Here is a 26,628-nt window from a genome sequence, read left to right as displayed (position 1 = left end):
ACTCAAAAAATATCTTTACATGTAATTGGAAAAATAATTAAAATAAATGAATTTTTAAAAAAAGATTCCCTCACAGTTAAGTAATCCTATTAAAATGATCAGCCATTTCCCTTGTATTTAGTTCTTCCGGGATTTATTTGGGCAACAGGTACATCGTAGGCAGAAATCAAGATGACCTTTGACGGGGATAAGAATGTAACTGCCGATTTTAATGGGGATGATTTTAGTCTGATTTCATATTGACAATGAAGGATTTCACAACTCACTCCACTTCATAAACATTTTGCCTGGGCTGGGGAGCGGGGAGGGAGGGGGAGGCATGGCTTGTTACAAAGCAGGATTTATCAGAAGGAGAAATCAGAAGATAGGTATTCCAACCCAAAGAGGGTTCTTAAGGGGTTAGTTAGAAAGGAAGGAATGCGTCCCTGTCAGCCCAGCCATCCACACTAACGTCCGCCTCCAACCCTTCTTTATCAGCCTTTATTCCGATAGGATAGGACAAAGAGAAGGGGAAGGACTTTTCTAGGGCCTCTAGAATCCCCCGACGTAACCATATTCTCCAGCTTCCCCTGCCAACTGTCCGTCCTTCCTTCCTTCCTTCCTTCCTTCCTTCCTTCCTTCCTTCCTTCCTTCCTTCCTTCCTTCCTTCCTTCCTTCCTTCCTTCCTTCCTTCCTTCCTTCCTTCCTTCCTTCCTTTTTTTCTTTTTACTTTTGGTATTAGTCATCGTCTGGATTCGATGGTTGATATAGGATACCGACGACTGGCCCCGACCCGTCCCTGCAGGGACGTCTGCCCACGGTGCCTATAGAGGCGGTGGGCTGGCCAGGACTGGCCTCTGCTCCCGCTCTGTTGCAGGGCACCAGTGGGTAGCGAGGGCACCTCCAGAGCACCCCGTGCTCGAGACAGCGCGGCTGTGATGTGTTCCCTGCCTGCTCTTGGATTCGAGCCGGGCACCCGCGATTTCGGTGCGGCTCCGTCTTAGGCTCCGGAGCCTGGAGGGCGACCCTACAGAGAGAGACTCAGCCGCTCAAAGTTGACCGGGCTCGCCAGCGCCCCGAACTGCTGATTGGAAGCCGCGGCCCCGCGGCCCCGCCCCCGCAGTTGCCGCAGCGCGCTGCCCGCCCCCGCGGCCCCCCTCCCGCCCCGCCCCTCGCGGCCGCTGCAGCGACCACCTCAGCCCGAGGGATTGGTGCATTCCGCGTCCGGACCCTAACGTAACAAAGGGGCGGGCCTTGAATGCCCCGCCACGCCCCCCGTCGCCGTAGTTACCAGGACGCTTAGAGGCTGGCCTCGCCTGGCCGGCCTCGCCTGGCCGGCCTCGCCTGGCCGGCCTCGCCTGGCCGGCCTCGCCTGGCCGGCCTCGCCTGGCCGGCCTCGCCTGGCCGGCCTCGCCTGGCCGGCCTCGCCTGGCCGGCCTCGCCTGGCCGGCCTCGCCTGGCCGGCCTCGCCTGGCCGGCCTCGCCTGGCCGGCCTCGCCTGGCCGGCCTCGCCTGGCCGGCCTCGCCTGGCCGGCCTCGCCTGGCCGGCCTCGCCTGGCCGGCCTCGCCTGGCCGGCCTCGCCTGGCCGGCCTCGCCTGGCCGGCCTCGCCTGGCCGGCCTCGCCTGGCCGGCCTCGCCTGGCCGGCCTCGCCTGGCCGGCCTCGCCTGGCCGGCCTCGCCTGGCCGGCCTCGCCTGGCCGGCCTCGCCTGGCCGGCCTCGCCTGGCCGGCCTCGCCTGGCCGCTTCTGCTTGCCTTCCCTCAGCTCTTCCGCACCCCGAGCCGAGGACGGAAACTTCTCGAAATTCCGCCAGAGTCCGGTGAGTGCGAGCACTGGGCAGGGAGCCCCAGCCCCGCTCCCGCGCCCCAGAGGGTCGGCCCGACGGCTGTACGGGCCGAGCTCGGCTCTGGGCCATCCTCGCCCCTCTTCTCCACCCCCCTTTTGGCCCTTCCCTCTCTGCTGGCTGCATCCTCAGTGGTTCGGGCCACCCCGCTTCCTGGCCTAGCCTAGGGGGCGACTTTCTCTGGGCCCCTCCCCACGCCCGAGCCCCGACCTCTGCCCTGGGGCTCGGATCTACTCGGAGGCCGAGGGGAGGGTGCCGCAGCCACCTCTGGGGAGGGACACCGCCGACCCCACCCCTGGCCCGCCGGATGGAGAAGATGCTAGGGGAGCGTTGGACTGTCATCCTGGGCACCCCGAGACCGAGACGGAAGAGTGTGGCGGGAGGGTCCAACCGGCGTCAGTAGAGCTCCTGCCCAGACTGTGCCCCGCCCGACCCTGGCATAAGGTTGGGTAACTCGTGCTGTTAGCCAGGGGGTTCGCTCTTAGGGCTACAAGTCCAAATTCAGGGCGGGGCCCGTTCCTTAGGGCCGGGTCCGAGCTTGGCATTGTGCAAAGGGTGACTTGGAGAACCCCACGCGTGACTAGGGCGGGTGCCCTCTCTGCTGTGGTACCTACCGTATGGCCCTCGACTGCCTGCGCGGGGCCGGGGCCGGGCAAACACTCGTGAAGGACGTGGCTGGGCCAAACAAACGAACGTTTGGCCCGATCCCGTCCCGAAGAGCTCGCCCCTGGCGCTGGGCGCTGGGCACTGGCCCCGGTTGAGTGTCTGTTTTCCCAGATCCTGCCTGTTGGGAAGGGACGGCCGGGCTGGGGCAGCTGGGCCGGTGGTTTGTTATTGATGGTCGTTATGGGGTTTTGGTGGATTATCGCCGCCAAGTTTCTCTGGCAACTTTTCTGCCCGAAATCCTGAGGGAAACTCGCTAGCCAGATGCTGGTGGTGAAACGGTCTCTGGAGCCAAGAGGGCGGACCGTGATCCTGGTCAACTTTATATCGTTTGATGGAGAGGACCCCAATATGATGCCACTTGGGCTAAATGCTCCTAATGTCCACAAAGCAGATGAGGGTCACAAGCCCGGAGCTTGTCTTTGGTTCAAGTTGCGGCTCCGCAGTTAAGGTTAAACCCTTCCCCCAGTTTGTGGTCGAAATAAGGAGACTCCCCTCCCCCTGCATCTCCACGGACTCCAAGAACTTCTCGAGACTAGATTCGATTAGGAGTGCCCCCTCCCCCATTTGTCAGCCTTTCTGGGGTCTCAACCAAAGCCATCCTTAGAGTATGTCATTTTGAGACGCGGAGCTCAATTTGGGGCATGTTCGATGTGTCCCTCTAGTTCCTCAATGCCTTGGAAGGTAGGTCCCCTAGCATTTTACACTGTCTGTAGGTATTCTAAACGGAATTTCTCTTTCTATCTTTCCCAGTTGGGTTTTATTGTTGACATACAGAAATGTGAATGCTTTATATAGGTTTATTGTATATCCTGCAAGTATGCTAAGGTTGTTAATTGTTTCAGTTTATTCTTTCTTAGTTGACTCTCTGAGGTTCTCTAAGTAAACCATCATATCATTTGCCAAAAATTGACGGTTTTGTTTCCTCTTTCACTGTGCTCTGTTACTTAAGCTTCGGGGTTTTTTGTGTTTTTGTTATTATTGCAATAGCTAGAATTTCCAATACAATATCGAATAATAACGGTGATAATGGGAGTCCTTGCTGTACCCCAATCTTACTGTATATGCTTTTAGCCTGTATTATAAATAATGCTGACTTTTGATTTTAGAGAAATACTATTTGTCATTTTGGAAAAGCTTCATTCATTCCTATGCTTCCTAGTGTTTTTTAATAAGAATGGGTATTATGTTTTGTCCAAAGCTTTTTGTAGGATCTGTTGAAATAACAAGTTGTTATTTTTGTTACGAATATGGTCAGTTAGGGTTAGGGTTTCCCTAAGACTGAACCAGCGCTGTATTCCTGGTATAAGTCCTGCCTCAGTATAGGGCATGGTCTTTATGATATGTTGCTGTAATGTCCTTGCAAATATTTTGTTTAAAACTTTTGCATCTACATTCATGAGGAAAACTGGTCTGTAGTTTTCCTTCTCTGTTTTGGCTCTCCTTGAGTTAAATATCAAAACAACATTTGTCACGGGAGGAACTTGGTAGGGTGCCTTCTTTAACAATTATTTCCAAATAGTTTATATGGTGTTAAAATCAACATTTTAAAAAATTGTTTGGCATAATTCACTTGTACATCTCTCTGGCCCTGGGAGTTTTGTGGGCAGTTAATTTATGACTTTTCTTAAGATAGAATTATTCAGGGCAGCTAGGTGGTGCAGTAGATAAAGCATGGGCCCTGATTTCAGGAGGACCTGAGTTCAAATGTGGCCTCAGACACTTGACACTTACTTGCTTTGTGACCCCTGGGCAAGTCACTTAACCCTCATTGTTTCCTCCCCCCCCCCCAAAAAAAAAGAATTATTTCAGTATTCTATTTACTCCTCTTCCAGTATGGACAATTTATATTTTTGTAAATATTCATCCATTTCACTGAGATTGTTAGTTTAATTGGCATACAGTTGGGTAAAGTAGCTCCTACTAATTACTTTTACTTTTTCTTCATTAGTTGTGAGTTCACTTTTAAATTTATGATTTAGTTTTTTTCTTTCTTTACATCTATTTAGCTAATAGCTTATATATCCTTATTGTTTTGTTTTGTTTAAAGAACAGGTCCTAATTTTATTTATAAATTTAGTAGGGAGGGTGGTTTTATTTTGGTTTTGCTTTCAACTTTGTTAATCTCTCCTTTGATTTTCAGGATTTTTATTTTGGTATTTTGAGTGAGGTGTCTAATTTGTTGGTTTTCTAGTTGTTGTTGTTGTTTTTTTTAATTGTATGACCGGTTCATCAGTCTGCTCTTTTTTCTCTTTTAATTGATATAAACATTTAAAGACAGAAAATTTCCCCTAAGTACTGCTTTAGAGCATTCCACAAATTTTGGTATGCTCTCTCATTGTTGTCATTATATTTAATGAAATTAGTGATTATTTTTTCAAGTAGCTTATGTTTTATTGGAGAAATAGCAGGCACACAGATAAATAAAACAGATAAGTAACATGAATGCTCTAACCTCTCAGAACCAGGGAAGTTGCATCTGCCCACTGAGGGTTCCAGAATTCCCTGAAGGGTTTGAAACAGTTTTTCTACTTCCATAGACTGTGTTACCTGCTCCCATACCACCAGTATTAGGGTCCTATGTGTGGCCTCCAGTTCAATTTAACCATTTAATGTCATTAGCTTTTCAATTTTTTTGACAGTTTTATTTAAAGTTTTGAGTTCCAAATTCTTTGGGGGGGGGGCAGTAAGGGTTAAGTGACTTGCCCAGGGTCACACAGCTAGTAAGTGTCAAGTGTCTCAGGCCCGATTTAAACTCAGGTCCTCCTGAATCCAGGGCTGGTGCTTTATCCACTGCGCCACCTAGCTGCCCCTGCTTGTCATTTCTTTTAGCACAACAATATTCCATTACAATCACATACCACAGCATGTTTAGCCATCCCCCAGTGGATGGGCATCCCTTTGTTTTCCAGTTCTTAGCCACCAAGAAAAGAGCTGCTAGAAATCTTTGTGTACAAATAGGTCCTTTTCTCTCCTTTTTGGAAGTCTTTGGGATATAAGCCTAGCAGTGGCATTGCTGAATCAAAGGGTATGCACAGTTCTATCGCCTTTTGGCCATAGATTTATTGATTTGTTTCTATAATTTGTTTTTGGATCCACGCATTCTTTCAGATTAAGTTATTTAATTTCTATTTAATTTTAAATATTGGTTTCAGAGGCCTTTTATTAAATGTTTTATTTCTTCATGGTCAGAAAAACATGCATTTTGTAGTTCTGCTGTTTTTGCTGGTTTTGTGTGTGTGAGATTTTGATGCCCTAATACTGGCCAATTTTTTTAAAGGTTCCATGCACAGCTTTTTATTTCCAATCAGTCTTCTACAAAGGTTCAGCATATCGAACTTTTCTACCATTCTATGGTTCAGTTTGTCTAGAGAATTAATTGAGGTCCCTTGCTGTTTTAGTGTCACTGTCAATTTCCTTCTGTGATTCATTTTTTTTTTTTTTTTTTTTTTTTTTTTTTTTTTTTTTTTTTTTTTTTAGGCAATGGGGGTTAAGTGACTTGCCCAGAGTCACACAGCTGGTAAGTGTCAAGTGTCTGAGGCCGGATTTGAACTCAGGTACTCCTGAATCCAGGGCCGCTGCTTTAACCACTGCGCCATCTAGCTGCCCCCTTCTGTGATTCATTTAATTATTCCTTTAAGAATGTAGATGCTCTGCCATTGGGTGAATATGTGTTCACTTCATTGTCTATGGTTTTTCTTGCTGTTCTGGATGCTGGAACGTTTTGCCTTCTCCAGGTCATTTTGGCAACCTGAGGCAAACTGGGTTAAGTGACTTGCCCAGGGTCACAAAGCTAGTAAGTGTCAAGTGTCTCAGGCTGGATTTAAACTCAGGTCCTCCGGAATCCAGGGCCAGTGCTTTATCCAATGTGCCACCTAGCTGTCCCCCTCATACTTCTTTTGAGTCCCACATTTTCTCTGTTAAATTTTCAGTTGAACTCTGGTCTTTTCTCTAAGAATGCTTGAAAATGCTTTATTTCATTACAAGTCTGTTTGTTTCACATTGTAGGGTTACATATTCAGTTTTACTGGGTATGTTATTTTGTGGGGGGTGGGGCAATAGGGATTAAGTGACTTGCCCAAGGTCACACAGCTAGTAAGTGTCCAGTGTCTGAGGCCAGATTTGAACTCAGGAACTCCTGAATCCTGGGCCGGTGCTCTATCCACTGCGCCACCTAGCTGCCCCTCCATTTTGTTTTTAACCACCATTTTGTGAAGTTCAAAAAAGCATCTCTAACCTGGTTTGGGCCATATCTCAAGTTTCACCCTACCTCAAGAATACTGACAGTTTCAGGTCTGGGGGGCTGCTAGAACAGGTTCGGCACTGCTACAGGTAAGATCTTAAGGAAAAAAGACACAGAGACATAGGATGGGATTGGAAGGGCCCCATGCACTCGGGTGGAAGCAAAAGGCAGAGTTTATTCAGACAGTATGACATATTTATACTTGAGGTAAGCAAAAGGAAGGTCTTTGCGTGAAGTTCGAGCCAAAAAAGTAGGATGAGGGGATTGGTTCATTAATGTTCTGCAGTAGATCAGGTAGACCTTGGGCCATGTTGGCCTTATCTATGATGAAGAGCATGTTTCTGTCCTTTGAAGTTTCCTTGGTGCCCAGCAAATGCATCTGCATCTGGAAAGGATCATTGTGGTTTACAGCCCTCTTATCAAGGGTTAACTAAGAATCAGCGCATATTTTCTGTAAGGGGGAGAACTGTCTTTGAGCTTCGCTGGAACAGTAGAAGGGGGACTTAGCCCCTAACAGAATACCATTGTACCCTTCACCTGAGTATCTCCAGATCTCCTCTACCAACTACAAACCTGGTGGCTTAATCCTTCATCCTGTTGATCACTCTTTCCAAATTGTATGTTAACCATATAGAAACCAGAGTTCAGGGCCTCTTGTGTTCCTGAGAGCCTTGGGCCTGATTTATTTCTGCAACTGCATGCCTTGCTGAAAAAATTGCTTGTCTGGATGATATACATGCTTTATTTCAGTGTAATAGTATGCCCTTGGACAAATCATGTAGACCTCTCTTTAGATGTTTTCTACTTTGTAAAAGAGGAAAGGGAATCTAAAAATAGACAGGCCTGGAATATGGGAGTCCCAGTTGTAGCGTTTGGCCAGGCTATAGAGGACATGAAGCATGACTGTATAAGAGATACCTGGGGAAATGGGTAGCAATCAGATTGTAGGGCGGCCTGAGTAGCAGATTTCCTTGGCTATTTCCCCTGAGGACTCTTTCAAACCTTCCCCTGTCTCCTCAAGCCCTCAGCCAAAGCACTGGACACCCTAGGCACATTCCCTGCTAGCCCCCTCCTTCACTCAGGGAACTGAGGACACCTAAGTGGAGTTTCCTTGATTCCCTTTCTCTACTCTCCTCAAAACCTCTCCATCCTCACAGCTATTTTCTCCCCTCACGTGCTTGTCTCATGACTCCTCACTAAAGCAAATCCCTCCCTTTGTGCCTGGTGAACCTTTTCTCATCCCAATAATCATCCCCTCTGTCCCCTTCCTGAGCGCTGACCTTGGTGAAGGCAGGAAGAGTTGGGAGGCTCAAGTCCCAGCTCCAGGGCTTCCTAGTTTTATGGGACCAAGGGCCTGTCTCTTAGCCTCAGTTGCCTCCTCACCTGGTGGGTAACCATACCAGTAGTTCCTGCTTAAGGGGGTGGTTGTGAGGCTTCAGTGAGATCAGGTATAGAAGGGATACTTTGCCAACCTTGGGCTTCCAGAAATACCAATTGTTATTGTCATTGTCATCTTGAGTCTTTTCCTCTCCAGTCCTTTGCATCTATCTACAGTCTCATCTCTCTAAGCTAGTCGCCTGGGAGGCACTGGCAGGGTCCACAGTTCTGCACCCTTCTCCCCTGTGTCCTGGATGGAGGAGGGTAGTGGTGCTTCTGACACTGATTGGTGGATGGATGAGTCGTTGCAGTAGAGGCTGCTGCAGGGCACATGCTCTCCGAGGTGGGGCAGAGAGGAGCCTGGACCTAAAGGAGGATGGATGGGGGAAAAGGTAGCCCTCTGGGATATTTTGAAGCTGGTGAGTGAGAAGTCTGGCCTATGGGGGCTGGGATCTGTGAATCTACTGCCTCTTCCTTTCTCCTCCTCTTCTTCCTCTCCTCTTCCCTTCTTTCTCTTCCCTGTCCCCTTTTTTTCTTTCTCCCCCTCCCCCTTTTTCCCTTCCCCCTCTCTCCTTTCTCTCCCTCTCCCTCTTTTTCCTTCTTCCTTCTCTATTCCTTCCCCCTCTCCACATTCTTCTTCTCTGGCCTGCTCCTTTCCACTCCTTTTTTATCTCTTCCTCTGTCTATCCTTTCTTTTATTTCCTCCCTACCTCTCCTCTCCTCTTCCTTTCTCCTCCTTCCTCCCTTCCTTCTCTGTTCCCTTCTGCCTCTCCCTTCCTCCTAGCCCTCACTTCTTCCTCGTCTGTCCCCTTTCTTCTCCTCTGTCTTACACCTCAGACCCTTTCCTCTCCTTTCCTTTTCTCCTCTCTCAGCCTCTCCCCTTCTCCCTGCTCTTCACCCTACATCTTCCTCCTCCTCTTCCCCCTCCCTTTTCTTCTCCCCTCCTTCCTTTTCTCTCACTTCCTCTCGCTTTTGCCCCTTTTCCTTTCCCTTCCTTTTTCTCTTACCTCCTCCTACCTCTTCTCCCTTCTTGTCCTCTTTCCCTTTCCCCTTCCTCCTCCCCTTGCTTTTCTCCTCTAACTCAATGTTTTCTTCCCTCCTGCCCCCTCCCTTCCCTCTCTCCCCATTCCTCTTTCTCTTACTTTAGGCCACTTCCTCCTCCTCTTCCCTGATCCCGGCTCCTCCCCTCTCCTTTTTCTCTAACCACCACTGTTGTCCTCCTCCCCCTCTCCTTCCTTGCTCTTGCTCCTTACCTCCCCTCTTCCAACTCTCTCCTCCTTCTGTGTCCCCTTCCTCTTCTCCCCTCCCCCATCCTGCCCTTTCTCTTTCTCTCAGCTCCTCACCCCTCCTCCTTTCTCTAACTTGGCACCTCTTTCCCTTCCTCTCTCTTCTTCCCCCTCTACCTCCTCTCCCCTTCCTTCTCTCCTGCTACCTCCCCGCCTCCTCCCCTTCTCTTTATTTACCACAGACCCCTCCTCCCTCTCCCTTCCTCCTCCTCAACTCCTTTTTTCTCTTGCTTCCTCCCCTCCTTTCTCCCCCTCCTCTCTGCTCCTTCTCCTCCCCCTCTTTCTCACCTATTCACCCTCCTCCCCTTCTTCTTCTTCTTCTTTTTTTTTTTTTGGTGAGGCAATTGGGGTTAAGTGACTTGGCCAGGGTCACACAGCTAGTAAGTATCAAGTGTCTGAGGCCGGATTTGAACTCAGGTACTCCTGACTCCAGGGCTGGTGCTCTATCCACTGCGCCACCTAGCTGCCCCCCCCTTCTTTTTTTTTAACCTCAGACTCCTTCTTCCTCCCTCTCCCCCTCCTCCCTACTCCTCCCTTACCTCCTCCACCATCCCTCTTCTCTCCTGACCCTCCCAGTCTTCCTCCTCCTCTTTTCCCTATCCTCTTTCTATTACTTCCTCTCTCCCCCGCCTTCCTTCCCTTCCCCTGCTCCCTAGAATTTCCAGGTTCATTAAGGTTATCTTCCACAGAAAGCCTTTCCCTGTCTTGGGGCAGCAAATGAAAATGGTTGGAATTAGGATTAGACCAGACCTGGAGGCAGAAGACTCCAATTTAAATGTGGCTTTAGACACTAACTATGTGACCTTAGGCAACTCACTGTCTGCCTCAGTTTCCTTATTTGTAAAATAGGGATAATAACACCTATCTCTCAGAGTGGCTGTGGGGCTCAAATGAGATAACAATTATAAAGCACTTAACCCAGTGCCTGGAGCATTGTAACCTCTAAAGAAATAAACAGAGAGATATAGAGATAGAGTTAACTATTATTTGTAAGGGTAGTGGCATTTTGATTATGATTAAGTACTGTGTTTTCCTGATGTCAAGCCATCCTTGCATCCCTGGTATAAATCCAACTTGGTCATAATGAATGACTTCTTGGGGGATTTTCTGTAGTCTGTTTTGACAGTATTGTAGTTTCTAAATCAAATTTCAGGAATGATAATGGCCTCTAGTTCCCTTTTACCCTTGGGTGAGTTATTTGTCTCATCAAAGGATTCTTAATTTTTGAGAATAATTTGTGTAGTATGGGTACTCATTGTTCCTTTAAACATTAGCTAGAATCCTGCTGTCACACCACAAGAACCATAATTTCCCCCCTTTGGCAGCCCCTTTACAGTCAGTTCTACTGCTTTTTCTAAGGTACGTTTTTTTTGTTTTTTGGTGATTTTTTTTTAGTGAGGCAATTGGGGTTAAGTGACTTGCCCAAGGTCACACAGCTAGTAAGTGTTAAGTATCTGAGGCTGGCTTTGAACTCAGGTCTTCCTGACTCCAGGGCCAGTGCTCTATCCACTGCGCCACCTAGCTGCCCCCTAAGATACGGTTTTTAAGATCTCTACTTAGTCTCTGTCACATAGGTAGTTGGCATTTTTAAGTGTTCCTGTTTGTCTTTTGTATTCTCAGTTTGGGAGTTATGATTATTTTAATTTCCTCTGCTGCTTTTCCCTTACTCTTTGGCTGTTTGTTTTGTTGCTTTGATTTTTTGCCTTTTTAATCACATTGGTCAGCCAGTCAGTTAATAAGTTTTTATTAAGTACCTACTATGGTTTGATTGTTCTAACTGCTGGGGATGTGGAAAAAAAGACAATCATTGGTCTCAAGGAGCTTATAGCATATTGGGAGAAGGGGCCTGGGGAAGTAAGTACCCAGTGCACAGCCCAAAGCTTACAAGCTGGTGGGAAATGAATAGATGACTGACTTGGGAACCCTCTTTTAATGGGGGTGTCCCTTGCTTCACCCTATAGCCCTCCACTCAGAGGGTAAAAGAATACTGAGGTCTTTTCCATCAGAATCTTTTCCCAAGAACTTGGTCTTCTCATCAAGTGGCCACAGTATTTAAGCTTCAGCGTGAGCATTTCACCTTCCAGTAAATAATCTGAATTAATCTCCCATTACAGTCATGTACCACAATATATTAGCCATTCCCTAGGTGATGGGCATCTCCTTTCTTTTCAATTCTTAGCTATCAGAAATATGACTGCTGTGAACAATTTGGAAAATAGGGGATTTGGGGGGGCAGCTAGGTGGCGCAGTGGATAACGCATTGGCCCTGGATTCACAAGGACCCGAGTTCAAATCCAGCTTCACACACTTGACACTAACTAGTTGTGTGACCCTGGGCAAGTCACTTAACTCTCATTTCCCCACAAAAAATTTTTTTAAATAAATTAAAATGAAAGAAAATATGGGATTTTTGTCTCATTGATGACTGCTTTGTGGTATGAGCCCAGCAATGGAATCTCTGGTTTGGAGGGTATAGACGTAATCATTTCATATGCATGATCCCAAATTGCTTTTCTAAATGGAAAGCTCCACCAAAAATGTGTTAGTGTGCCTCTTTTCCCATAACCCTTCCAACATGGACTGTTGCCATTTTTTTTTTTTTGGTCTTTTTTTGGTCAAATTGTAGGGGGAAACCTCAATTTTGACGTGATTTGAATTTCTCTTATTATTAGTGATTTGGAACATTTTTTCATGTGTTGTGAATACTTTGCAGTTCTTCTTTTTGAGAACTGTTCTTTTATGTCCTTTGGCCATTAAGTCTTATTTATATTTATTAATTGTGTATATATCTTGGCTACCAAACTAAGAAAAATTTGATAGAAAGATTTTTCCAGGGGCAGCTAGGTAGCACAGTGGATAAAGCACCAGCCTTGGATTCAGGAAATCATGAGTTCAAATCTGGCCTCAGACACTTGACACTGACTAGCTGTGTGACCCTGGGCAAGTCACTTAACCCACATTGCCCCACAAAAAAAAAAAGAAAAAGAAAAAACAAAGATTTGCCCCCCATTTGACCACTTCTTTTCTTATCCTAGATTAATTAATATTGTCTATGCATAAGCCTTTGGGTTTCAAGTAGTCTGTTATCCTTCTTATCTTTTGTCATCACCTCTATTTCTTGTTTGGTTAAGAATAAGTCTCCTTCTAATTGCTGTGAGAGGTATATGATCATTAACATTAAGGTCGAGTATCCATTTAGAATGTATTGTGGGGGGCAGCTAGGTGGCGCAGTGGATAGAGCTCCAGCCCTGGATTCAGGAGGACCTGAGTTCAAATCCGGCCTCAGACACTTGACACTTACTAGCTGTGTGACCCTGGGCAAGTCACTTAACCCTCATTGCCCCACCAAAAAAAAAAAAAAAGAATAGAACGTATTGTGAAGTGTGTTCTAAGGTGTTGCTCTAAGCCGAAAATTTCTGTCACACCCTTTCTGGTTTTCCCAGTAGTTTTAGTCATTTTGCCTAAGTAACTTATGTTTTCCACTTTATCAGACACTGGATTGAGTTCCCGTTGTTTCTGATTCTCCCTTGTCTAATCTGTTCCAATGACTTATCTTTTAAAAAAACAAAAACAAATACCAGATGATTTTGATACCTGCTGCTTTATAGTATAGTTTGAGGTCTGGAAGTGATATTCCCTCTTCATTCTAATTTTTTGTAATCATTTACCATGATATTCTAGATATTTTGTTTTTCCAAATGAACTTTGTTATTATTTTATCAAGTTCCATAAAGTATCTCCTTGGTAATTTGATTGGCATAGCATTAAAAGTGGAAATAAATTTTGATCATATTGCCACATTTTGATGCCATAGTTTTATTTCCTCTTTACCTATTTTTTTTTTTTTTTGGTGAGGCAACTGGGGCTAAGTGACTTGCCCAGGGTCACACAGCTAGTAAGTGTCAAGTGTCTGAGGCCAGGTTTGAACTCAGGTCCTCCTGAATCCAGGGCCGGTGCTCCACCTAGCACTATGCCGCCTAGCTGCCCCTTTCTCTAGTGTTGTTTTTTTTTTTAACAGGATTAGGTGTTATATTTTGCTGAAAGCTTTTTCTGCATCTGTTGAGATAATAATATGACTTCTCTGTTGGTTTTCTAATTTAAAAAAAAAATTTTTTTTTAGGCAATTGGGGTTAAGTGACTTGCCCAGGGTCACACAGCTAGTAAGTGTTAAGTGTCTGAGGCCGGATTTGAACTCAGGTACTCCTGACTCCAGGGCCGGTGCTTTATCCACTGTACCACCTAGCTGCCCCTCTGTTGGTTTTCTTATTGTCAGTTATGCTGATAATTTTCCTAATATTGAACTAGCCCTATATTCCTGGTATAAATCCTGTCTGGTCATAGAGTATTATCCTTGTGATATATTGCTGAAATCTTCTTGCTAGTAATTTATTTAAAATTTTGCATAAATATTCATTAGGGAAATTGGATCTATAGTTTTCTTTTTCTGTTTTCTCTCTTCCTGTTTAGGTATTAGCAAGATATTTGTTTCATAAAAGGAATTTGGTAGGACTCCACCTATTTTCCCAAATCACTTATATAGTATTGGAATTAATTGTTCTTTAAATGTTTGGTAGGATTCACTTGTGAATCCATCTGCCCCTGGGGATTTTTTTCTTAGGGAATTCATTGAAGGCTTATTCAATTTCTTTTTCTAAGAAGGGGTTATTTAAGTATTCGGTTTCCTCTTCTGTGAATTTGGACAATTTATGTTTTTGTAAATATTCATCCATTTTTGCTTAGATTGTCAGAGTTGTTGGCATATAATTAGGTAAAATAGCTCCTAATAATTGCTTTGATTTTTCTATTCATTGGTGGTTAATTAACCTTTTTTCATTTTTGATACTGCTAATTTTGTTTTCTTTTTTGAAATCAAATAAAGCAATGGTTTACCTATTGTAATGTTTTTTTCATAAAACCAGCTCCTAGTTTTATTAGTTCGGTGGTTTTCTTTAAATTTTATTAATTTCTCCTTTGATTTTTCAGGACTTCCAATTTGGTATTTAATTGGGGATTTTAAATTTGTTTTTTCCTACTTATTTTTAAAAAGTTGCATACCAAATTCATTGATTTCCCCATTATCTATTTTATTGTTGTAAGAGTTTAGAGATATAAAATTTCCCCTAAGTGCTGCTTTGGCTACATGACATAAATTTTGGTATGTTGTCTTATTGTTATCATTCTCTTTGATGAAATTATTGTTTATTTGAATTATTATTTGACCCACTCATTCTTTAGGATTAGATTATTTGGTTTCCAATGAATTTTCAGTCTGTCTTTCCATGGCTCTTTATTACATTAAATTTTTATTGCATCATGATCAGAAAAGGATGCATTTCTACATTTGACTGTAAGGTTTTTGTTCCTTAATACATGGTCAATTTTTGTGGAGGTGCCTTGTACCACTGAGAAAAAGATATATTCCTTTCTATCCCCATTCAATTTTCTCCAACAGTCTCTTATATCTAACTTTTCTGAAATTTTATTTACCTCCTTATCTTCTTTCTTGTTTATTTTGTAGTTTGATTTATCTTGTTCTGAGGGGAAAGTTGCAGTCCCCCAGTAGTATAGTTTTATTGTCTCTTTAACTTTTCCTTTAAGTATTTGGATGCTTTATCATTTGAGACATGTTTTGTATTGATATTACTTCATTGTCTATGGTACCTTTTAGTAAGATATAGTTTCCATCCTTATCTCTTTTGATTAGATCTGTTTTCGCTTTTGCTTTGTCTAAGATCATGATTGCTACTCCTGCCTTTTTTTTAAACTTTAGCTGAAGTATAATAGATTCTGTTCCAGCCTCTTATCTTTACTCTGTGTGTCTCTCTGCTTCAAGTGTGTTTCTTGTAAACAACATATTGTAGGATTCTGGTTTTTAATCCTCTCTGCTAACTGCTTCTGTTTTACGAGAGTCCATCCCATTTACATTCACAGTTATGATTACTGTGTATTTTCCTCCATCCTATTTTCCCTTGTTTATCTGTCTTTCTCTTTCTCCTTTCACCCTGTCACTGCTCGTCAGTGTTTTGCTTCTAGCCACTGTCTTCCCCAATCTGCTGAAAGGAAAAAAAAAAAAAACATCGGTAATCAATGCTTTGAATGCTTTGCCCTATATTGCCTTCCTAATCTTTTAATTATCTATAATCATTAGGATAAGAAATAACTGTGATTTATAGTAAAAACATAATCCCAGTTTAAAATAAACACCTGTGTGTAACAAAACTATGATGTAGTCCAAGGGAAATTCCCATGTTAGATAACCTTAGAAGGGTACTGTAAAATATTTTTAAATTGACTAACTTAATTTGGGGGGCTAAACTATGGATGACTAGAGGACTAAACTGGGGACTTTTGACTATTTGGCTATCTGACTGCGTTTAATTTAATGTGGGCCGTTTATAAAGTTCCACCACACTGCTCCCAAACTGATAAACTAAAGATTAAGAAGCCTCTTAACCAAATAATCAAAGCAGAGTTTATTTATGAGATACTATTTCAAATTAGGAATACAGGGAAATAAAATGTACAACCTGACTGCTTTCCTGCTGTCTCTTTCCACTGTGTCTCTTTCCCACCTGCTGCGCTTAGAACTTCTCGAATACAATAAGGGCCTTAGCCGCCTCTGGCCTCAGGGCACGTTACACTTTCCCTGGTTTGTGTTAAGGCCTGTAACCTTGTCAGCCCCGTCTCTCCTTTTCCGAGCCAAACTCTCCTCCGTCCTTGTCTGGGCTCCCCTCTAGTCAGCTTCTCCTAGTCCGTCCTCGAGTCTCCCTCTTTATCTTGTCTATCTAGTCCGTCTTCCTCTCGTCAGCTCCCCCTTCTTAATCTTGTCCCTCTTATCTAGTCCCTCTCCTATCTAACTCCCAGGTCTATATATACCTTTTCTTCTCTCCACTCAAATCTCGGGGCTTCCTTCGCCCCCACAGACCAAGCTAATCCGCCAGCCAGGACTGCGGCTGGTGGGGGGGGGGGGTGCGCTCCAAGTTCCAAGTGCCTCAGCACAGGCTATCCGGGATCCACTCAGGTCGGAGGGAGCTGGGGGCTTTCTCCCCCCCCCCAGCTGTCTGACCTGGGGTCTTGTATAGCCCACGGGGCTTTTTCACTCAGCTGAAGCTGAGGAGGAGGGGGGGACCCTGAGGGCCTAAGGCTTTCTAATCTCAGCCTAAAGGTAGGGTCCCCAAATCAAAATAAATTTCCACAGTACCTAAATCATTAAAAAGTGTGTATCTGAAGTATGTGACCATAATAATTATTCATACATACATACATATACATAATATATATTTATATTAAAACAATAAAGTACGAAAGTCATGTAAAGGGCTGATTCAAGCATCATGGAAAGTACAAAGTTAGGACATAGTGACCTGTAAAATGCAGTGTTGCATGAATCAGCTTCTAGAGAACCTTAGTGCACCACACATGAATGAAGAGACCTATACATAACTGTGAATTCTGTATCTCATAGTCTCAGACTGTACTGGGCAGACTGTAGACCCTACCTTTGTTTCCTAATAAACACTGGTTTCTTTGCTCAGAGAGGCTTCCCAGTTTCTTTTTTAAACCATCCTTCCTTCTGCCATTTCCTCCCCTTTTCATATTTCCCTCCCCTAGATGGTATGATGGATTTCTGATTTCTGTGCCCAATTTATTGTTATTCCTTCTTTATACCAATTCTGATAAAGAGTAAGATTCAAGCATTGCCTACCGGTCCCTCTGTCTTTCTCTCCATTGTTTTTGTGCCTCTTTATGTGGAACAATTTACTCCATTCCATTTCTCCCTTCCCTCTTCTCCCAGTGTAATCTTCTTTCTTACCCCTTAAGTTTTTAGGGGATAATCAAGGTTAGGTGACTTGTCCAGGGTTACACAGGTATTAAGTATCTGAGGTCACATTTGAATTCAGGTCCTTCTGACTCCAGGGCCAATGCTCTATCCAGTGCACCACCTATCTGTCCCTCTCACCCTTTAATTTTTTTATATCATCCCATCAAAGTAAACTTATACCTATACCCTCTGTCTATATATTTTCTCCAAAATCCAGAGACTACTGTTGGGAATTTAGTCTCTAGTTCCTCTGCCTCTGAAAACCAACCTGCTCTTCTTGTAATTCTTGGTTCACATATTGCTAAAGCCTAGCTTGCAGAATCTTAAGCAGAGTGCTTAAAATTCAATCAATTGTTCTGTAATTTAAACATTACTTGGCATTGCCCTTCTTTAGGACTGGGATATAAATTAATCTTTTCCAATCCAGTGGCCACTGTTGTGTTTTCCAAATTTGCTGGCATACTGAGTGCAACACTTAAAAAGCATCATCTTTTTTTTTTAAACAGCATCATCTTTAATGGTTTTAAATAGCTCAGCTAAAATTCTATCATCTCCACTGGCCTTATTGTGAGCAATGTTTCCCCAGGTCACCTTGACTTCAAGCTCCAGGATGTCTGACTTTTACTTAGTAACCACACAGTTGTGGTTTTCAGTGAAGTTATGCTCTTTGTGATATAGTTCTTTTGTGTATTCTTGCCACCTCTTCTATTAAATCCCTGCAATTTTTTTACTTCTGTTATGCCATTTTTGTATAAACCTTCCCTTCATGTCTCTAATTTTCTTGAAAAGAACTCTTATTTCAATTCTATTGCTTTTTTTATTCCTTCACATTACTCATTTAAGAAAACCTTGTCTCTCTTGCTATTCCCTGGAATTCTGTATGTCATTGGATATAACTTTCCATTTTCTGCCTTTCACTTCCATTTTCTTCAGCTATTTGTAAAGCCTCATCAAACAGATATTTTGCTATTTTGCTCTTCTTTTTTGGAATGTTTTTGTTTTTGATTCCTGTACAATGTTACTTATCTCTGTCAATACTTCTTCACCCAAGCTATGTTCCAGAACTAATCACTTTAATCTAGTCATCACCTTTGCTTTATCTTCAAAAGGGATGTTATTCAGATTGTACCTAAATGGTCTGAAGAGTTTCCTTACTTTCTTTAATATGACTGAATATTGAAATGAGAACTACAGGATCTGATACGCAGATCAACATTTTGTATTAATTGATTATATAAAGATTCGAAACCTTTGGCTGAAAAGTATATAGTCAATTCTGCAGTACATAAACTGTGGTCAGAACTCTCCAATATCACTTAGCCAACTTGGTTAACCCTGGATGACAGAGCTTATAGTTCCACAGAGCTACAAAATCCCATTACCAAGACAAAGCAGTGATCAAAGGGGAGGGAGAGAATAAATGATATAAAACTATCAAATGCATTGTACACATGAAGATACCATATTGCTTCTGATAATCAAGGATTAATTACATTCTACCTGCATGTGTACCCTAATTTTTTATCTGACAAAAATCTTCCCGTGAATTGGAGTTCTCAAATAACTGACAGAGAGGAACTTTTATAAATGTACTAGGATGTTTTTTCCTAAAATGGCCAAAAGGATGAAATTTGAATATGAGAATGTGGATTGTCCTGGTCTAAAAAGCATGGGAAGCCTAAGAAAATGAAATTTTGTAATTTCATCCATCCACATGATGAATGCCTAACTGAACTGAATGAGATTAAAGCCCATTTTCTGCAATTAAAGCAATTTTACTTCCCCAGTATTAGAAATATAATTTATTTTTATTTTTTGAGCTTTTAATTTTTTTTTTGTTTTGTTTTTTGTTTTTTTAGTGAGGCAATTGGGGTTAAGTGACTTGCCCAGGGTCACACAGCTAGTAAGTGTTAAGTGTCTGAGACTGGATTTGAACTCAGGTACTCCTGACTCCAGAGCCGGTACTCTATCCACTGCGCCATCTAGCTGCCCCGCTTTTAATTTTTTTAAATATTAAAAGTATTTTTTTCCAGTTAGATGTAAAGAGAGTTTTCAACATTTGGTTTTCTTTTTTTTCTTTCTTTCTTTTTTTTTTTTGGTGAGGCAATTGGGGTTAAGTGACTTGCCCAGAGTCACACAGCTACTAAGTGTCAAGTGTCTGAGGTCGGATTTGAACTCAGGTCGTCCTGACTCCAGGGCCAGTGCTCTATTCACTATGCCACCTAGCTGCCCCTCAATATTTGTTTTTATAAGATTTTGAATTCCAAATTTTCTCCCTCCCCACCCCTTCCCTCCCCCTCCACAAGGCAGAAAGCAATCTGATATAGGTTATATATGTACAAGCACGTTAAAAATATTGCTACATTAATCAAGTTATCAAGTTGTAAAAGAAAAATCAGAACAGAAGGGGGAAACCTCAAAAAAGAAAAAAAGTAGAAATGTGGTTCAATCTGCATTCAGATTCCATAGTTTCTTTGTTTTGTTTTGTTTTGTTTTTGGATGTGGAGAGCATTTTCCATCATGAGTCCTTTGGAAATGTCTTAGATCATTGTATTAATAAGAGCTAAGTCTCTCATAATTGTTCATCACACAGTGTTGCTGTTACTCCTGGTTCTGCTCACTTCACTCAACATCAGTCCATTTAAGTCTTTCCAGGTTTTTCTGAAATCTGCCTGCTCATCATTTCTAATAGCAAAATAGTATTCCATTACATTCATATAACACAACTCGTTCAACCATTCTCCAATTGATGGGCATCCCTTCGATTTCCAATGCTTTGCCACCACAAAGAGAGCTGCTATAAATATTTTTGTACATGTGGGTCCTTCTCCCTTTTTAATGAACTCTGGGATACAGAACTAGTAGTGGTATTACTGGGTCAAAGGGTGTGCACAGCCTCATAGCCCTTTGGGCATAGTACCAAATTATTTCTAGAATGGTTGGATCAGTTCACAACTCCATCAAAAATACATTGGTGAGGGGCAGCTAGATGGCGCAGTGGATAGAGCACCGGCCCTGGAGTCAGGAATACCTGAGTTCAAATCCGGCCTCAGACACTTAACACTTACTAGCTGTGTGACCATGGGCAAGTCACTTAACCCCAATTGCCTCACTAAAAAAAAAAAAAAAAGTACATTGGTGTGCCAATTTGTCCACAGCTTCTGTAACATTTATTATTTTCTTTTTTTGACACAGTAGCCAATCTGATAAGTGTGAGGTGGTACCGGAGAGTAGTTTTAATTTGCATTTCTGTAACCATTAGTGATTTAGATATTTTTTTTTCATAAGCCAATAGATGTTTTTGTTGTCTTTATCTGAAAATTGTCTGTTCATATCCTTTGACTATTTCTCAATGGGTGAATGACTTGTATTTTTCTCATTTTGATTTAGTTCCAGATACATTTTAGAAATAAGGCCTTTATCAGAAACACTGGCTATAAAAATTATTTCTCAGATTTCTTCTTTCCTTCTAATCATGGTTGCATTGCTTCTATTTTCACAAAAACTTCTTAAATTAATGTAATCAAAATGATACATTTTCTATTTCATAATATTTTATATCTTTTGTTTGGTCATAAATACTTGGCCTCTCCAGAGATCTAAGAGGTAAACTATTCCTTCCTTGCCTAATTCCAGCAATGGAAATATTTGAGGGAATGTCCAAAAGACAAAGCCCAGGGCAAGGAAATGGGCTTCTGCTATGGAAATCCAGTGCCTTAAAGTGATATTTGCTTTGCAGCCCTAAATCTGTGTCCTTCATTGTGCCTCGAAGGAATTCCTCAAAGTTCCTCCATCTGTGAAGATCTAATCTCTGCCAGCCTCACATTAGAGAATCTTCTAGATGGAAATGATGTAACAACTACTGTGAAAGGCTTAAGCCAATAAAGAAACTCATTGGCAAGGCAGAATGTTTGTGTAAGGGAGCAGAAGAGAGCAGATCTACCCTACTAAGTGTATGGTCAGTGTGTTGTGCTTTGCCTATTGGCTTGCCTTCACTGCATAGCTCGTCTGGGATCCGCTACACAATTGTCACGATTAAACTCCCAATTATACGCAGTGCTTTAACCATTAAATATGATGCATTTGTCTTATTTTCCAATTGAAATATCTTTAGGTGTCACACCAGCAGATGGAGAACTACTACCCGACCTGAGAATCAAAGCATGTGCAGGCTCGGCCTTCTCCTTCCCTCCAGTAAGTGGTGATAACTGCAGTTCTTCCATCTGTGCCCCTTGGGCTGTGAAATATCTGGTTGAGGGGATGCGTCCAGTATCCACATAAAAGCCCTGGTCAAACTTTCCTTTGTATAGTCAAAATGCCATCTGGGAGTGAGAGCAGTCCCCCTTGAAATTGTGTGACAAGGGGCCCCTTTGAGGGAAGATTGGGAAAGGGAGATGGGCAGAAAGCTATCTGCTTGCCACAAGTTGGGGGACTTGGAATGGGCTATGTTTTGGCAGAGTACTGCCACTGGAATGTTGGAAGGCTGCTGTGCCAACAACAGAGAGAGAAGCCCACCCCATTGGAAGGAAGAAGGGCATTTGTGAAGTCTATTGCACTGAATCAGTTGGGATTTCCCTTAGGCTCATTTCCCTCCAAGAAGCTTTTCATTGTCTTTACTACACCATTTCATTGTTCACCAGGTGTCTTTCTGGCAAATGTAACACAACAGGTTTTTCAGGTGAGCCCTCTCAGAAAGAAGTGGCTAGAAAGGAGACAGATGTTCTGAAATGCAGCTTCCACAGGAAGATACCATATTGCTTCCAGTAATCTTTTGTTCCTTTGCTTTCTATCTGCAGGCTTTCTTTCATGTCGTCCTTGGCCAACATCCTTCTCCAAACTGCAGTGGGCAAAATTTTGTTGCATCACTGCCTGTCCTTCTCATGCATCTATTCTGCTTCCTTCCGTCACCGAGAAAATGTATTTGGAGCTTGCAATCTTGGATTGCTCTGGGCTCCTAAGCAAGAGAAGACCAGCACAATGAAGGGCCTAATATTACTTCCTGCATCTTTTGTCAGCAGGGCTTCCCCAATGGAATGGGATGGAAGCACCTTTTCTGCCAGTGAAGTGCTTTTGCTCCCCTGACAACGGAAATATTTAAGGGAATGTCCAGAAGACAAAGCCCAGGGCAAGACAGTGGGCTTGTGCGCAGGGCATCCATAGCCTTTGCCTGATATGTGGAAATCCACTTCTGGTTGCTAGTCCCGGATCTGTGTCCTTCATGGTGCGTCTGAGGAATGCCTCATACTTCCTCTGTCTGGGGAGATCTTTTCTCTTCCGGCCCCACGTGAGAGTATCCTGTAGATGGCAATGATTCAACCGCTCCTTTGATAGCCTCAAGCCATGAGTTCAACTCATTGGCAAGGCAGAATGTTTCTGAAAGTGTGCAGAACAGAGCAGTTCTCTGCTACGGTGTGTATGGTCATCCGTGAGTGTGTGGTGCTTTGCCTCTTGGCTTGTCTACGATGCACGGCTCGTCTGCTACCTTACCCCGTTTCCAGTATTAAACTCCTCCTTCTAGGCAGCCCTTTAACCACTAAATGTGATACATGTCTTCTTTTCCAACTAACATATTTTAGGAAGGTTCTAGGTGTTACACCAGCAGATGGAGAACAACTACCCGACCTGAGAATCAAAGCATATGCAGGCTTGGCCTTCTCCTTCCCTCCAGTAAGTGGTGATAACTGCAGTTCTTCCATCTGTGCCCCTTGGGCTGTGAAATATCTGGTTGAGAGAAAAACCCTGGTCAGGCTTTCCTTTGTATAGTCAAAATGCCATCTGGGAGTGAGAGCAGTCCCCTTTGAAAGGGAGAGTTCTGCCTTTCAAACCAACAGAGATTATGGCACAGGAGACCACTTTGCTGTTCCCTTGTAGCAGTGCTCAGCTGATGAAATTGTGTTTTTCCTTCACACCTTCTAGGAATGTTGTCTAATGTTCAATGGTAACGGATTTCCCTAAGAACCTGTGTCCTTGAAGAATGTTAGGATCAGATATAATGGGATTTCACAATCTTGTTAAAGAGCTAGCATTAACTTTCCATTCATGGTGATGGCAATAACACAACCAAGGTAAGGCGGTCAAACTTTTTATATCTAGAACATTTATTGGAATCTTTCCTTGTATTCTTTTTTATTTTCTTTCTCTGTGCCTTAGGTTTTCTGGCCCTCATTTAATTACCCTAGCTTTCAGAATATCTACTGTTTCCTTTTTGCTGAGGGGAAGATCTTGAATTTCTTATTCCTTAGCCAGATTTGTTTCTTTGAATTCATTGGCTTTGACAAAGCTTATGTGGCTTTGTTGATGTAGTACAGTAAATCTCATTCATTTAACTTAGCTGCTTCTTAGATTTCTGTTTGTCTCACAAGTAGCTCCTTTGAGGGAATATTAGAAAATAAGAATGGGCAGTAAACTCTAAGATTGCCACATGATGGAGGTGTTGGAATAACTTGTTGCATGTTAGAGTACTGATATTGGCATTTTTATGCTGTTCTGCTGACTTCTTAGCAAGCAGGAGAGAATTGGGAAAGGTTTGCACAGAATCAATTGGGATTTCTCTTGAGTTCATTTTCCTCCTACAAGGTTTTCTTTGAGAGATCAGGAAATGGGGTTGGGCAAGAAGGTGTGTAATATTGCCTTAATTTGGAGGAGTTGCAATGAACTTTATTTCTTTTATGTACTCTTATAGAATTTTTTCCCAAAATGGGACAAGATTTTATAATGATGCATCCCTCCTTGAAGAAGTTCATTAAATAATGGAATTTTATATTCTTTTTGACCAGCTAGCATTTGCTTTGCTTAAATCACTATTAGAAAAGCAAAGTAAGGGGCAGCTAGATGGCACAGTGGATAAAGCACCGACCCTGGATTCAGGAGGACCTGAGTTCAAATCCAGCCTCAGACACTTGACACTTATTTACTAGCTGTGTGACCCTGGGCAAGTCACTTAACCCCCATTGCCCCACAACAACAACAAAAAAAGCAAAGCAAAGTAAAGCAAACAAATAAAGCTGCTTGGATCCTGGATCTTGATTTGAATCCTTCCTTTCATTTTGTTTTCTGCTCTCTTTCTCTTTTTCTTTTCAGTGGGTAGGTACTTTTTTACATCTTGGTTTCTCATATGTTGCAGTTTTCTTGTTTTCTCCTCTTGAAGGGAAAATCTTGAGTTTCTCATGAGAATGTATAGTAATATCAGTCTCTTTTAATCAGTAGATTTGCACAAGGTTCATGTGTCCTTTTTGGTGAAATTCAGTGCCTCTTACTCATTTTACTTACAGTATATTTAATAGTTTACATGTTTGGTTTTTTTAGTGAGGCAACTGGGGTTAAGTGACTTGCCTAGGATCACACAGCTAGTAACTGTAAAGTGTCTGAGGCTGGATTTGAACTCAGGTCCTCCTGACTCCAGGGCCAGTGCTCTATCCACTGTGCCACCTGGCTTCCCCCTACATGTTTCTTAATATAAGCTACCTCAATTTAAGATATAATAACATGGATTGGTAATATGTTTTAGAATTTCAGCATGTAGGGTAAATTTTAAATGACTTGTTCTTTGTTAGGCTATTTATTTTGTAATTTCTAATCAGGTGAAGTTTACAATATAGAGAAAGACAACCCAATTCTAGGGAAGAAAGGGAATTTTGGAATAGTTTTTTATATTAAAACCTGGGATTCCTCTTGGGCTTATTTACCTGTATAAGGATTTTTCTCTTTCACATAACTGTTTCATTATGAACAATGTTCCCTCTTTGAAAAAAGATACGAGAATTTTTATTTGGTCCCTTTGACAAAGAAATTGACAGAAATAATTTATTTATTTATTTATTTATTTTGCAGGGCAATGGGGGTTAAGTGACTTGCCCAGGGTCACACATCTAGTAAGTGTCAAGTATCTGAGGCCAGATTTGAACTCAGGTCCTCCTGAATCCAGGGCCGGTGCTTTATTCACTGCACCACCTAGCTGCCCCCAATTGACAGAAATAATATAAATATTCTCAAATGCATTTTTCACAGGAAGAGATCACATTGCTTCAGATAATCATTGTTTGTTGATTTTTTTTTTTTTTTTTTGGTATTCTACCTATAGGCTTGCCTTGATATTGTCCCTGGCCGAATTTATGGTGGTGTCCAGACCCTCGGAACCTGTCCTCAAATCTAACAGAGAACATAATCTACCTTGAATGAATGTAAACAGGAAAAGAACTTCCAATTACCTCAAAGGAAAGCTTGTGTGTGACCCTGTGCATCCGTGTCAATATATTCTGTTTCTACAGAATACCCTATGTGGCCTTGGATTGGTGTGGGTATTTATGATGTCACTTTGTCCTGCTCCATCCCAGGAAGACTGACTTCTTTTCAGTAATTCCCCCAGTTAACCTAATTAACCCCAGTAAAACCTCTTAATAACCAAGCTGATAAGAGCCCCTCTTTCTTTGTTATCTCAGTATCTTAGAGGGTATGCCACCCTGCATTTGGCATAATTAGGGCAGACCCATTCTGTCCTCTTGTATTTGGTGTAATCACCGGGATACCAAATATATGGGCTTGGGGAGGATGGCTTCTATGGGGAAATCCTCATCATTCTCATACCTGGGGAAATAGTGGCATGTCTGCTTGGGCCCATTTGGTCATCACTTGATGTGTGAGTTGTGGCCTGAGACAAAACACATTGGCTTGGGCAGCTAGGTGGCACAGTAGATAAAGCACCAGGTCTGGATTCAGGAGGACCTGAGTTCAAATCCGGCCTCAGACACTTGACACTTACTAGCTGTGTGACCCTGGGCAAGTCACTTAACCCTCACTGCCCCACCAAAAAAAAAAAAAGAAGAAAAAGAAAGAAAAGAAAACACATTGGTTTGTGCTTGAAAGGCTTCTTTATCAGGGTAGGGGGTAGGAAACTTCTTTGCAGGCTTTCAGTTTTTCTCTTTTCTTTTTTAAAAAATAAACTTGTTTATTTAAAGTTTTGAATTCCAAATTCTATCCCTCCTCTCTCCCCTCCCTTTCCCCTGCTTGAGGCTGTGAGCATTCACATATTGGTTATACATATGCAGTTATTTAAAACATCACCATATTAGTCATTTTGTACAACAAAAATTGAATAAAAATGAAAGAAAGTAAAAAAATAGCATGCTTCAGTCTGTGTTCAGTAAATATCAGTTTTTTCTTTGGAGGTGGATAGTATGCTTCATCATTAGTTCTTTGGGATTGTCTTGGATCGTTGTATTGCGGAGAATAGTTAAGTCTTTCACAGTTCTTCATCAAACAATATTGCTGTCACTGTGCACAATGTTCTCTTCGCTCTACTCTCTTCACTACACATCAGTTCGCATAAGTCTTTACAAGCCATTCTGAAGTCATCCTGCTTATCATTTCTTAGAGCACAATAATATTCCATCACCATCATATACCACAACTTGTCCAG

General features: G+C 42.7%; 1 long non-coding RNA gene across 1 annotated transcript; it reads left to right on the top strand.

The window, feature by feature from the left end:
- The first annotated feature begins 1,667 nt into the window (after positions 1-1,667).
- LOC122733824 lies at positions 1,668-26,315 on the top strand. Its single transcript, XR_006353977.1, has 7 exons — positions 1,668-1,798; positions 20,953-21,171; positions 21,328-21,407; positions 22,010-22,434; positions 22,790-22,880; positions 23,130-23,278; positions 25,294-26,315. It is a non-coding gene; the product is annotated as an uncharacterized LOC122733824 (long non-coding RNA).
- Positions 26,316-26,628: the final 313 nt, after the last annotated feature.

This window comes from Dromiciops gliroides, chromosome X, assembly GCF_019393635.1.
Source record: "Dromiciops gliroides isolate mDroGli1 chromosome X, mDroGli1.pri, whole genome shotgun sequence".
NCBI lineage: Eukaryota > Metazoa > Chordata > Mammalia > Microbiotheria > Microbiotheriidae > Dromiciops > Dromiciops gliroides.
The sequence above is the reverse complement of the archived record's forward strand: the minus strand, read 5'-3'. Positions and strand labels throughout refer to the sequence as shown.